We start from the raw sequence: 13,223 nt of genomic DNA, 5'->3' as shown, positions 1-13,223 counted from the left end.
AGTGGGGGAGAGAGAGAGTGGGGGAGAGAGAGAGTGGGGGAGAGAAAGAGTAGGGGAGAGAGAGAGTAGGGGAGCAAGAGAGTAGGGGAGCGAGAGAGTAGGGGAGAGAGAGAGTAGGGGAGAGAGAGAGTAGGTGAGCGAGAGAGTAGGGGTGGGAGAGAGTAGGGGAGAGAGAGAGTAGGGGAGAGAGAGAGTAGGGGAGAGAGAGAGTAGGGGAGAGAGAGAGTAGGGGAGAGCTAGAGTAGGGGAGAGAGAGAGTAGGGGAGAGAGAGTAGGGGGGAGAGAGAGAGGGGAGAGAGAGAGGAGTGGAGAGAGAAAGGGGAGAGAGAGGGGGAGAGAGGGGGAGAGAGAGAGGAGGAGAGAGAGAGGGGGGAGAGAGAGAGGGGAGAGAGAGGGGAGAGAGGGGGAGAGTGAGAGGGGGGAGAGAGAGGGGGAGAGAGAGAGGGGGAGAGAGAGGGAGAGAGAGAGGGGGAGAGAGAGAGGGGGAGAGAGAGAGGGGGAGTGAGAGAGGGGGGTGAGAGAGGGGGGTGAAAGAGAGTGGGGAGAGAGGGGGAGAGAGAGTGTGTGAGAGAGGGCGGTGAGAGAGAGAGTGGGGGAGAGGGTGAGAGAGAGAGGGAGTGGGGTAGAAAGAGAGAGAAGTAGTGGGGAAGAGTGAAAGGGAGTGGGGGAGAGGGAGAAAGAGGGAGTGGGTGGGGGGAGGGAGAGAGTGGGGGAGAGAGAGACAGTAGGGGGGGAGAGAGAGAGTGGGGGGTGAGATTGAGAGAGTAGGGGATCAAGTGAGAGAGGGAGTGGGGGGAGAAAGAGAGAGAGGGAGTGGGGAGGAGAGAGAGGGAGTGGGACATAGAGATAGAGGGGGAGAGAGAGAGGGGGAGAGAGAGAGTGGGGATAGAATGGGGGGAGAGAGAGTGTGTGGGGAGAGAGAGAGTGGGGGAAAGAGAGCGAGTGGGGAGAGAGAGAGAGTGGGGGAGAGAGAATGGGGGGAGAGTGAGAGTGTGGGTGAGAAAGAGAGAGGGGAGAGAGAGGGAGTGGGGGGAGAAAGAGAGAGAGGGAGTGAGGGAGAGAGAGATGTAGTGGGGGAGAGAGAGAGTGGGGGAGAGAGAGAGTGGGGGAGAGAAAGAGTAGGGGAGAGAGAGAGTAGGGGAGCAAGAGAGTAGGGGAGCGAGAGAGTAGGGGAGAGAGAGAGTAGGGGAGAGAGAGAGTAGGTGAGCGAGAGAGTAGGGGTGGGAGAGAGTAGGGGAGAGAGAGAGTAGGGGAGAGAGAGAGTAGGGGAGAGAGAGAGTAGGGGAGAGAGAGAGTAGGGGAGAGCTAGAGTAGGGGAGAGAGAGAGTAGGGGAGAGAGAGTAGGGGGGAGAGAGAGAGGGGAGAGAGAGAGGAGTGGAGAGAGAAAGGGGAGAGAGAGGGGGAGAGAGGGGGAGAGAGAGAGGAGGAGAGAGAGAGGAGTGGAGAGAGAAATGGGAGAGAGAGGGGGAGAGAGGGGGAGAGAGAGAGGAGGAGAGAGAGGGGAGAGAGGGGGAGAGTGAGAGGGGGGAGAGAGAGGGGGAGAGAGAGAGGGGGAGAGAGAGGGAGAGAGAGAGGGGGAGAGAGAGAGGGGAAAGAGAGGGGGGGAGAGAGAGGGAGAGAGAAAGGGGGGGAAAGAGAAAGGGGGAGAGAGAGAGGGGGGAGAGAGAGGGGAGGAGTAACAGAGGGGGGAGAGAGGGGGAGAGAGAAAGGGGGAGAGAGAGACAGTAGGGGATAGAGATAGTAGGGCGAGAGAGAAAGAGTAGGGGATCAAGTGAGAGAAGGAGTGGGGGAAGAAGGAGAGAGAGGGAGTGGGGAGGAGATAGAGAGGGTGTGGGGAGAGAGGGAGTGGGGTAGTGAGAGAGGGGAAGAGAGAGAGAGGGAGAGTGAGGGGGAGAGAGATGAGGCGAGAGGGGGAGAGAAAGGGGAGGGAGAGAGGGAAAAGGAGTGTGGGGGAGAGAGAGAGGGGGAGTGAGAAAGGGGAGAGAGAGAGCGGGAGAGAGAGAGGGGGAGAGAGAGAGGGGGAGAGAGAGAGGGGGAGACAGAGGGAGTGGGGGGAGAAAGAGGAAGTGGGGGAGAGAGAGAGTGGGGGGAGAGAGAGAGAGTGGGGGGAGAGTGAGAGTGTGGGTGAGAAAGAGAGAGAGTATGGGGAGACAGAGGGAGTGGGGAGAGAGAGAGGGGAGAGAGAGGGAGTGGGGGGAGAAAGAGAGAGAGGGAGTGAGGGAGAGAGAGATGTAGAGTGGGAGAGAGAGAGTGGGGGGAGAGAGAGTGGGGGAGAGAGAGGAAATAGGGGGAGAGAAAAAGTAGGGGAGAGAGAGAGTAGGGGAGTGAGAGAGTAGGGGAGTGAGAGAGTAGGGGAGCGAGAGAGTAGGGGATAGAGAGTAGGGAAGAGTGGGGGAGAGAGAGAATGGGGGTGAGAGAGTGGGGAGAGAGAGAGTGGGGAGAGAGAGAGTGGGTGGAGAGAGAGAGTGGGGGGAGAGAGAGAGAGTGGGCGCACAGAGAGTGGGGGGAGAGAGAGAGGAGAGGAGAGAGAGAGCGGGGAGAGAGAGAGTGGGGGAGAAGGGGATAGAGGGGGAGAGAGAGGGGGAATGAGAGGAGGGAGAGAGGGGGGAGAGTGAGAGGGGGGAAGACATAGGCGGATAAAGAGAGGGGAGAGAGAGTGGGGGTGAGAGAGGGGGAGTGAGTGGTAGAGAGGGGGAGAGAGAGAGTGGGAGAGAGAGAGGCAGAGAGAGAGAGGGGGAGAGAGAGAGGGAGAGAGAGAGGGGGAGAGAGAGGTGGAGACAGTGAGGGTGAGAGAGAGGGGGGGAGACAGAGAGGGGGGAGGGAGGGGTAGATAGAGTGTGGTGAGAGAGAGAGTGAAGAGAGGATAGAGAGAGCAGGACGACAGTGGGAGAGAGGATGAGAGAGAGAGGGAGTGGGGCAAGAAAGAGAGAGGAGTGGGGGAGAGTGAAAGGGAGTGGGGGAGAGGGAGAAAGAGGGAGTTGATGGGGGGAGGGAGAGAGTGGGGGAGAGAGAGACAGTAGTGGGAGAGAGAGTCTGGGGAGAGAGAAAGAGGGTAGGGGATAAAGTGACAGAGGGAGTGGGGGAGAAAGAGAGAGAGGGAGTGGGGAGGAGACAGAGAGAGAGTGGGGGAGAGAGTGATGTGGAGAGAGAGAGGGAGGAGAGAGAGAGAGGGGGAGAGAGATGGGGAGAGAGAGAGGGGGAGAGAGAAATGGGGAGAGAGAGAGGGAATGAGAGTGTGGGTGAGAGAGAGGCGGAGAGAGAAAGGGGTAGAGAGAGAGTGGGAGAGAGAGAGCGAGAGAGAGAGAGGGGGAGAGAGAGAGGGGGAGAGAGAGAGGGGGAGAGAGAGAGGGGGAGAGAGAAATGGGGAGAGAGAGAGGGGTAAATAGAGGTGTAAATATTGAGAGAGTGGGGGGGAGAGAGAGAGTGGGGGGTGTGGGAGAGAGAGTGTGGGGAGAGAGAGAGAGTGAGGGGAGATAGAGTGAGGGGAGAGAGAGAGTGAGGGGTGAGAGAGTGAGGGGAGAGAGAGAGAGGGGAGAGGGAGTGGGGGTGAGAGTGAGGGGAGAGAGGGTGAGGGGAGAGATAGAGAGTGAGGGGAGAGAAAGAGAGTGAGGGGAGAGAGAGTGAGAGTGAGGGGAGAAAGAGAGAGTGAGGGGAGAGGGAGTGAGGGGAGAGAGAGAGTTAGGGGAGAGAGTGAGGGGAGGAGAGAGTGAGGCGAGGAGAGAGTGAGGGGAGGATAGAGTGAGGTGGGGAGAGAGTGACGGGAGGAGAGAGTGAGGGGTGGAGAGAGCGAGGGGAGGAGAGACTGAGGGGAGGAGAGAGTGAGGGGAGGAGAGAGTGAGGGGGGAGAGAGTGAGGGGAGGGAGAAAGAGTTGTGGAAGAGAGTGGGGGTAGAGAGAGTGGGGGAGAGAGAGAGAGTGGGGGGAGAGAGAGAGTTGGGAACAGAGAGAGTGGGGGGAGAGAGAGAGAGTGGAGGGAGAGAGAGAGGGGAGAGAGAGGGAGTGGGGGGAAAAAGAGAGAGAGGGAGTAAGGGAGAGAGAGATGTAGTGGGGGGAGAGAGAGAGTGGGTGAGAGAGAGAGTGGAGGAGAAAGAGGGAATAGGGGAGAGAGAGAGTAGGGGAGAGAGAGTAGGGGAGAGAGAGAATAGGGGAGCGAGAGAGTAGGGGAGTGAGAGAGTAGGTGAGAGAGAGAGTAGGGGAGAGAGAGAGTAGGGGAGTGAGACAGTAGGGGAGTGAGAGTGGGAGAGAGAGGGGGAGAGTGAGAGAGAGAGGAGTAGAGAGAGAGAGGGGGAGAGTGAGAGGGAGAGAGAGAGAGGGGGGGAGAGAGAGTGGGGGAGAGAGGGGGAGAGAGAGATGGCGAGAGAGAGAGAGGGGCAAGGGAGAGGTGGAGAGAGAGAGGGGGAGAGATAGAGGGGGAGAGAGAGAGCGGGGAGAGGGGGAGAGAGAGAGGGGAGAGAGAGAGGAGGGGGAGATAGAGTGGGGGAGAGAGGGGGAGAGAGGGGGGGAGAGAGAGGGGGGAGAGTGAGGGAGGGAGAGGGGTTTAGGGAGAGGGGGAAAGAGAGTGGGGGAGAGAGAGAGGGGAGAGAGAGATGGGAGAGAGAGAGGGGGAGAGAGAGTGGAAAAGAGAGAGAAGGGGAGATAGAGAGGGGGAGAGAGAAAGGGAGAGGAAGATTGAGGGGAGAGAGAGGGGGAGAGAGCGGGAGAGAGAGAGACAGAGGGGAGAGAGAGAGAGGGGAGAGAGAGAGGGGGAGAGAGAGGGGGAGAGAGAGGGGAGAGAGAGAGGGGAGAGAGAGGGGGAGAGAGAGTGGGGGAGAGAGAGGGGGAAAGAGGGGGAGAGAGAGTGTGGGAGAGAGGGTGAGAGAGAGATGGAGTCGGGGGAGAAAGAGAGAGAAGGAGTGGGGGAGAGTGAAAGGGAGTGGGGAGAGGATGAAAGTGGGAGTGGGTGGGGTGAGCGAGAGTGTGGGGGAGAGAGAGACAGGAGGGTGAGAGAGGGAGTGGGGGGAGAATGAGAGAGATGGAATGGGGAGGAGATAGAGAGGGAGTGGGGGAGGGAGAGAGAGGGGGAGTGAGAGAGAGGGGAGAGAGAGAGGGGGAGAGAGAAGGGGAGAGAGAGGGGGAGAGAGGCGGGGAGAGATAGAGGGGGAGAGAGAAAAGGGGAGAGAGAGAGGGGGAGAGAATGAGAGAGAGGGGTAGAGAGAGAGAGGGGTAGAGAGAGACAGGGGTGAGAGTGAGGTTGTGAGAAAGAGAGAGAGAGGGGGAGAGAGCAAGAGAGAAAGAGGGAGGGAGAGGGGGAGAGAGAGAGAGGGGGGATAGAGGAGAGGGGGCGAGAGACAGGGGAGAGAGAGTGGGGGGGAGAGAGGGGGGGAGAGAGATGGGGAGAGAAAGTGGGAGAGAGTGGGGGAGAGAGTGGGTAGAGAGAGAGGGGGAGAGAGAGAGGGGGAGAGAGAGAGGGAGAGAGAGAGGGGGAGAGAGAGTGGGGGAGAGAGAGGGGGAAAGAGGGGGAGAGAGAGTGGGGGAGAGAGAGGGGGAAAGAGGGGGAGAGAGAGTGTGGGAAAGAGTGTGAGAGAGAGATGGAGTCGGGGGAGAAAGAGAGAGAAGGATTGGGGGAGAGTGAAAGGGAGTAGGGAGAGGGAGAAAGTGGGAGTGGGTGGGGTGAGGGAGAGTGTGGGGGAGAGAGAGACAGGAGGGTGAGAGAGTGAGTGGGGGGAGAAAGAGAGAGATGGAATGGGGAGGAGATAGAGAGGGAGTGGTGGAGGGAGAGAGAGGGGGAGTGAGAGAGAGGGGGAGAGAGAGAGGGAGAGAGAAGGGAAGAGAGGGGGGAGAGAGATGGGGAGAGAGAGAGGGGGGAGAGAGAAAAGGGGAAAGAGAGAGAGGTGTAGAGAGAGAGAGGGGTAGAGAGAGACAGGGGGGAGAGTGAGGTTGTGAGAAAGATAGAGAGAGGGGGAGAGAGCAAGATAGAACGAGGGAGAGAGAGGGGTAAATAGAGGTGTAAATATTGAGAGAGTGGGGGGGAGAGAGAGAGTGGGGGGTGTGGGAGAGAGAGTGTGGGGAGAGAGAGAGAGTGAGGGGAGATAGAGTGAGGGGAGAGAGAGAGTGAGGGGTGAGAGAGTGAGGGGAGAGAGAGAGAGGGGAGAGGGAGTGGGGGTGAGAGTGAGGGGAGAGAGGGTGAGGGGAGAGATAGAGAGTGAGGGGAGAGAGAGTGAGAGTGAGGGGAGAAAGAGAGAGTGAGGGGAGAGGGAGTGAGGGGAGAGAGAGAGAGTTAGGGGAGAGAGTGAGGGGAGGAGAGAGTGAGGCGAGGAGAGAGTGAGGGGAGGATAGAGTGAGGTGGGGAGAGAGTGACGGGAGGAGAGAGTGAGGGGTGGAGAGAGCGAGGGGAGGAGAGACTGAGGGGAGGAGAGAGTGAGGGGAGGAGAGAGTGAGGGGGAGAGAGTGAGGGGAGGGAGAAAGAGTTGTGGAAGAGAGTGGGGGTAGAGAGAGTGGGGGAGAGAGAGAGAGTGGGGGGAGAGAGAGAGTTGGGAACAGAGAGAGTGGGGGGAGAGAGAGAGTGGAGGGAGACAGACGGAGTGGGGAGAGAGAGAGAGGGGAGAGAGAGGGGGTGGGGGGAAAAAGAGAGAGAGGGAGTAAGGGAGAGAGAGATGTAGTGGGGGGAGAGAGAGAGTGGGTGAGAGAGAGAGTGGAGGAGAAAGAGGGAATAGGGGAGAGAGAGAGTAGGGGAGAGAGAGTAGGGGAGAGAGAGAATAGGGGAGCGAGAGAGTAGGGGAGTGAGAGAGTAGGGGAGAGAGAGAGTAGGGGAGAGAGAGAGTAGGGGAGTGAGACAGTAGGGGAGTGAGAGTGGGAGAGAGAGGGGGAGAGTGAGAGAGAGAGGAGTAGAGAGAGAGGGGGAGAGTGAGAGGGAGAGAGAGAGAGGGGGAGAGAGAGTGGGGGAGAGAGGGGGAGAGAGAGATGGCGAGAGAGAGAGAGGGGCGAGGGAGAGGGGGAGAGAGAGAGAGGGGGAGAGATAGAGGGGGAGAGAGAGAGCGGGGAGAGGGGAGAGAGAGAGAGGGGGAGAGAGAGAGAGGGGTGAGAGAGAGGGGGAGAGAGAGTGGAAAAGAGAGAGAAGGGGGGATAGAGAGGGGGAGAGAGGGGGGGAGAGAGAGGGGGGAGAGTGAGGGAGGGAGAGGGGTTTAGGGAGAGGGGGAGAGAGAGTGGGGGAGAGAGAGAGGGGAGAGAGAGATGGGAGAGAGAGAGGGGGAGAGAGAGTGGAAAAGAGAGAGAAGGGGGGATAGAGAGGGGGAGAGAGAAAGGGAGGGGAAGATTGAGTGGAGAGAGAGGGGGAGAGAGCGGGAGAGAGAGAGACAGAGGGGAGAGAGAGAGGGGGAGAGAGAGGGGGAGAGAGAGAGGGGAGAGAGAGAGAGGGGAGAGAGAGTGGGGGAGAGAGAGGGGGAAAGAGGGGGAGAGAGAGTGTGGGAGAGAGGGTGAGAGAGAATGGAGTCGGGGAGAAAGAGAGAGAAGGAGTGGGGGAGAGTGAAAGGGAGTGGTGAGAGGATGAAAGTGGGAGTGGGTGGGGTGAGCGAGAGTGTGGGGGAGAGAGAGACAGGAGGGTGAGAGAGGGAGTGGGGGGAGAATGAGAGAGATGGGGTAGAGAGAGAGAGGGGTAGAGAGAGACAGGGGTGAGAGTGAGGTTGTGAGAAAGAGAGAGAGAGGGGGAGAGAGCAAGAGAGAAAGAGGGAGAGGGGGAGAGAGAGAGAGGGGGGATAGAGGAGAGGGGGCGAGAGACAGGGGAGAGAGAGTGGGGGGGAGAGAGGGGGGGAGAGAGATGGGGAGAGAAAGTGGGAGAGAGTGGGGGAGAGAGTGGGTAGAGAGAGAGGGGGAGAGAGAGAGGGGGAGAGAGAGGGAGAGAGGGGGAGAGAGAGTGGGGGAGAGAGAGGGGGAAAGAGGGGGAGAGAGAGTGGGGGAGAGAGAAGGGGAAAGAGGGGGAGAGAGAGTGTGGGAAAGAGTGTGAGAGAGAGATGGAGTCGGGGGAGAAAGAGAGAGAAGGATTGGGGGAGAGTGAAAGGGAGAGGGGAGAGGGAGAAAGTGGGAGTGGGTGGGGTGAGGGAGAGTGTGGGGGAGAGAGAGACAGGAGGGTGAGAGAGTGAGTGGGGGGAGAAAGAGAGAGGGAATGGGGAGGAGATAGAGAGGGAGTGGTTGAGGGAGAGAGAGGGGGAGTGAGAGAGAGGGGGAGAGAGAGAGGGAGAGAGAAGGGAAGAGAGGGGGGAGAGAGATGGGGAGAGAGAGAGGGGGAGAGAGAAAAGGGGAAAGAGAGAGAGGGGTAGAGAGAGAGAGGGGTGGAGAGAGACAGGGGGGAGAGTGAGGTTGTGAGAAAGATAGAGAGAGGGGGAGAGAGCAAGAGAGAACGAGGGAGAGAGAGGGGGAGAGAGAGAGAGAGGGGGAGAGAGGAGAGGGGGCGAGAGAGAGGGGAGAGAGAGAGGGGGGAGAGAGGGGGGAGAGAGATGGGGAGAGAAAGGGGGAGAGAGTGGGGGAGAGAGTGGGTAGAGAGAGAGAGGGGTAGAGAGAGAGAGATAAAGGGGGAGAGAGGGAGGGGGAGAGGGAGAGAGAGGGGGAGAGAGAGAGAGAGAGAGAGAGAAGGAGAGAGGATAGGGGGCGAGAGACCGGAGAGAGAGGGGGGGAGAGAGATTGGGAGAGAAAGGGGGAGTGAGTGGGGGAGAGAGTGAGGGGGAGAAAGAGAGTGGGAGAATGAGAGGGGGAAAGCGAGAGGGGGAGAGAGAGGGGGTGAGAGAGAGGGGGAGAGAGAGAGGGAGAGAGAGAGCGGGAGAGAGAGAGGGGAGAGAGAGAGTGGGGGAGAGAGAGTGAGCGAGAGAGAGAGGGGGAGATAGAGATTGGGGGTGAGAGTCGGTGGGAGAGAGAGGGGGAGAGATAGAGGCGGAGAGAGAGAGGGGGAGAGAGTGAGAGAGAAGAGGAGAGAGGGGGTGAGAGAGGGAATAGTGGGAGAGAGAGAGTAGGGGAGAGAGAGAGTAGGGGAGCGTGAGAGTAGGGGAGCGAGAGTTTAGGGGAGCGAGAGAGTAGGGGAGTGAGAGAGTAGGGGAGAGAGAGAGGGGAGAGAGAGGGGGAGAGAGAGAGGGGAGAGAGAGAGAGAGGGGAGAGAGAGAGAGGGGAGAGAGAGAGAGGGGAGTGGGAGTGGGGGTGAGAGTGAGGGGAGAGAGACAGTGAGGGGAGAGATAGAGAGTGAGGGGAGGGAAAATGGTGAGGGGAGAGAGAGTGAGAGTGAGGGGAGAGAGAGAGAGGGGAGAGAGAGAGTGAGGGGAGAGAGAGAGTGAGGGGAGATAGAAAGAGTGAGGGGAGAGAGAGAGTGAGGGGAGGAGAGAGTGAGGCGAGGTGAGAGTGACGGGAGTAGAGAGTGAGGCGTGGAGAGAGTGAGGGGAGGAGCGAGTGAGGGGAGGAGAGAGTGAGGGGAGGAGATAGTGAGGGGGGAGAGAGTGAGGGGAGGGAGAGAGAGTTGTGGAAGAGAGTGGGGGTAGAGAGAGGGGGGAGAGAGAGAGTGGGGGGGAGAAAGAGAGTTGGGAACAGAGAGAGTGGGGGAGAGAGAGTGGAGGAAAGTGAGAGTGGGGGAGAGAGAGAGTGGGGGAGAGAGAGAGTGGGGAGAGAGAGGGGGACAGAGACGGGGAGAGAGAGAGGGGGAGAGAGAAAAGGGGAGAGAGAGAGAGGGGGAGAGAAAGAGAGAGAGGGTTAGAGAGAGAGAGGGGTGGAGAGAGACAGGGGGGAGAGTGAGATTGTGAGAAAGAGAGAGAGAGGGGGAGAGAGCAAGAGAGAAAGAGGGAGAGAGAGGGGGAGAGAGAGAGGGGGGGAGAGAGGAGAGGGGGCGAGAGAGAGGGGAGAGAGAGAAGGGGGGAGAGAGGGGGGAGAGAGATGGGGAGAGAAAGGGGGAGAGAGTGGGGGAGAGAGAGAGGGGGGGGAGAGTGGAGAGGGGGCGAGAGAGGTGGGGAGAGAGATGGGGAGAGAAAGGGGGAGAGAGGGAGAGTGGGCAGAGAGAGAGGTGTAAATAGAGAGGGGGAGAGAGTGGGTGAGAGAGAGGGGAAGAGAGAGGGGGAGAGAGAGAGAGGGGAGAGAGAGAGAGAGGGGTGAGAGAGGGGGGGAGAGAAAGAGTGGGAGAGAGAGGGGGGAGAGAGAGCGGGGAGAGAGAGAGTGGAGGAGAAAGAGGGAATAGGGGAGAGAGAGAGTAGGGGAGAGAGAGAGTAGAGGAGATAGAGAGTAGGGGAGCGAGAGAGTAGGGGAGTGAGAGAGTAGGGGAGAGAGAGAGTAGGGGAGAGAGAGAGTAGGGGAGTGAGACAGTAGGGGAGTGAGAGTGGGAGAGAGAGGGGGAGAGTGAGAGAGAGAGGAGTAGAGAGAGAGGGGGAGAGTGAGAGGGAGAGAGAGAGAGGGGGAGAGAGAGTGGGGGAGAGAGGGGGAGAGAGAGATGGCGAGAGAGAGAGAGGGGCGAGGGAGAGGGGGAGAGAGAGAGAGGGGGAGAGATAGAGGGGGAGAGAGAGAGCGGGGAGAGGGGGAGAGAGAGAGAGGGGGAGAGAGAGAGAGGGGTGAGAGAGAGGGGGAGAGAGAGTGGAAAAGAGAGAGAAGGGGGGATAGAGAGGGGGAGAGAGGGGGGGAGAGAGAGGGGGGAGAGTGAGGGAGGGAGAGGGGTTTAGGGAGAGGGGGAGAGAGAGTGGGGGAGAGAGAGAGGGGAGAGAGAGATGGGAGAGAGAGAGGGGGAGAGAGAGTGGAAAAGAGAGAGAAGGGGGGATAGAGAGGGGGAGAGAGAAAGGGAGGGGAAGATTGAGTGGAGAGAGAGGGGGAGAGAGCGGGAGAGAGAGAGACAGAGGGGAGAGAGAGAGAGGGGAGAGAGAGAGGGGGAGAGAGAGGGGGAGAGAGAGAGGGGAGAGAGAGAGAGGGGGAGAGAGAGTGGGGGAGAGAGAGGGGGAAAGAGGGGGAGAGAGAGTGTGGGAGAGAGGGTGAGAGAGAATGGAGTCGGGGAGAAAGAGAGAGAAGGAGTGGGGGAGAGTGAAAGGGAGTGGTGAGAGGATGAAAGTGGGAGTGGGTGGGGTGAGCGAGAGTGTGGGGGAGAGAGAGACAGGAGGGTGAGAGAGGGAGTGGGGGGAGAATGAGAGAGATGGGGTAGAGAGAGAGAGGGGTAGAGAGAGACAGGGGTGAGAGTGAGGTTGTGAGAAAGAGAGAGAGAGGGGGAGAGAGCAAGAGAGAAAGAGGGAGAGGGGGAGAGAGAGAGAGGGGGGATAGAGGAGAGGGGGCGAGAGACAGGGGAGAGAGAGTGGGGGGGAGAGAGGGGGGGAGAGAGATGGGGAGAGAAAGTGGGAGAGAGTGGGGGAGAGAGTGGGTAGAGAGAGAGGGGGAGAGAGAGAGGGGGAGAGAGAGGGAGAGAGGGGGAGAGAGAGTGGGGGAGAGAGAGGGGGAAAGAGGGGGAGAGAGAGTGGGGGAGAGAGAAGGGGAAAGAGGGGGAGAGAGAGTGTGGGAAAGAGTGTGAGAGAGAGATGGAGTCGGGGGAGAAAGAGAGAGAAGGATTGGGGGAGAGTGAAAGGGAGAGGGGAGAGGGAGAAAGTGGGAGTGGGTGGGGTGAGGGAGAGTGTGGGGGAGAGAGAGACAGGAGGGTGAGAGAGTGAGTGGGGGGAGAAAGAGAGAGGGAATGGGGAGGAGATAGAGAGGGAGTGGTTGAGGGAGAGAGAGGGGGAGTGAGAGAGAGGGGGAGAGAGAGAGGGAGAGAGAAGGGAAGAGAGGGGGGAGAGAGATGGGGAGAGAGAGAGGGGGAGAGAGAAAAGGGGAAAGAGAGAGAGGGGTAGAGAGAGAGAGGGGTGGAGAGAGACAGGGGGGAGAGTGAGGTTGTGAGAAAGATAGAGAGAGGGGGAGAGAGCAAGAGAGAACGAGGGAGAGAGAGGGGGAGAGAGAGAGAGAGGGGAGAGAGGAGAGGGGGCGAGAGAGAGGGGAGAGAGAGAGGGGGGAGAGAGGGGGGAGAGAGATGGGGAGAGAAAGGGGGAGAGAGTGGGGGAGAGAGTGGGTAGAGAGAGAGAGGGGTAGAGAGAGAGAGATAAAGGGGGAGAGAGGGAGGGGGAGAGGGAGAGAGAGGGGGAGAGAGAGAGAGAGAGAGAGAGAAGGAGAGAGGATAGGGGGCGAGAGACCGGAGAGAGAGGGGGGGAGAGAGATTGGGAGAGAAAGGGGGAGTGAGTGGGGGAGAGAGTGAGGGGGAGAAAGAGAGTGGGAGAATGAGAGGGGGAAAGCGAGAGGGGGAGAGAGAGGGGGTGAGAGAGAGGGGGAGAGAGAGAGGGAGAGAGAGAGCGGGAGAGAGAGAGGGGAGAGAGAGAGTGGGGGAGAGAGAGTGAGCGAGAGAGAGAGGGGGAGATAGAGATTGGGGGTGAGAGTCGGTGGGAGAGAGAGGGGGAGAGATAGAGGCGGAGAGAGAGAGGGGGAGAGAGTGAGAGAGAAGAGGAGAGAGGGGGTGAGAGAGGGAATAGTGGGAGAGAGAGAGTAGGGGAGAGAGAGAGTAGGGGAGCGTGAGAGTAGGGGAGCGAGAGTTTAGGGGAGCGAGAGAGTAGGGGAGTGAGAGAGTAGGGGAGAGAGAGAGGGGAGAGAGAGGGGGAGAGAGAGAGGGGAGAGAGAGAGAGAGGGGAGAGAGAGAGAGGGGAGAGAGAGAGAGGGGAGTGGGAGTGGGGGTGAGAGTGAGGGGAGAGAGACAGTGAGGGGAGAGATAGAGAGTGAGGGGAGGGAAAATGGTGAGGGGAGAGAGAGTGAGAGTGAGGGGAGAGAGAGAGAGGGGAGAGAGAGAGTGAGGGGAGAGAGAGAGTGAGGGGAGATAGAAAGAGTGAGGGGAGAGAGAGAGTGAGGGGAGGAGAGAGTGAGGCGAGGTGAGAGTGACGGGAGTAGAGAGTGAGGCGTGGAGAGAGTGAGGGGAGGAGCGAGTGAGGGGAGGAGAGAGTGAGGGGAGGAGATAGTGAGGGGGGAGAGAGTGAGGGGAGGGAGAGAGAGTTGTGGAAGAGAGTGGGGGTAGAGAGAGGGGGGAGAGAGAGAGTGGGGGGGAGAAAGAGAGTTGGGAACAGAGAGAGTGGGGGAGAGAGAGTGGAGGAAAGTGAGAGTGGGGGAGAGAGAGAGTGGGGGAGAGAGAGAGTGGGGAGAGAGAGGGGGACAGAGACGGGGAGAGAGAGAGGGGGAGAGAGAAAAGGGGAGAGAGAGAGAGGGGGAGAGAAAGAGAGAGAGGGTTAGAGAGAGAGAGGG

The sequence above is a fragment of the Narcine bancroftii genome, chromosome 12 (assembly GCF_036971445.1).
Source record: "Narcine bancroftii isolate sNarBan1 chromosome 12, sNarBan1.hap1, whole genome shotgun sequence".
In the NCBI taxonomy this organism is placed as follows: Eukaryota; Metazoa; Chordata; class Chondrichthyes; order Torpediniformes; family Narcinidae; genus Narcine; species Narcine bancroftii.
This window is presented reverse-complemented; position numbering follows the sequence as displayed.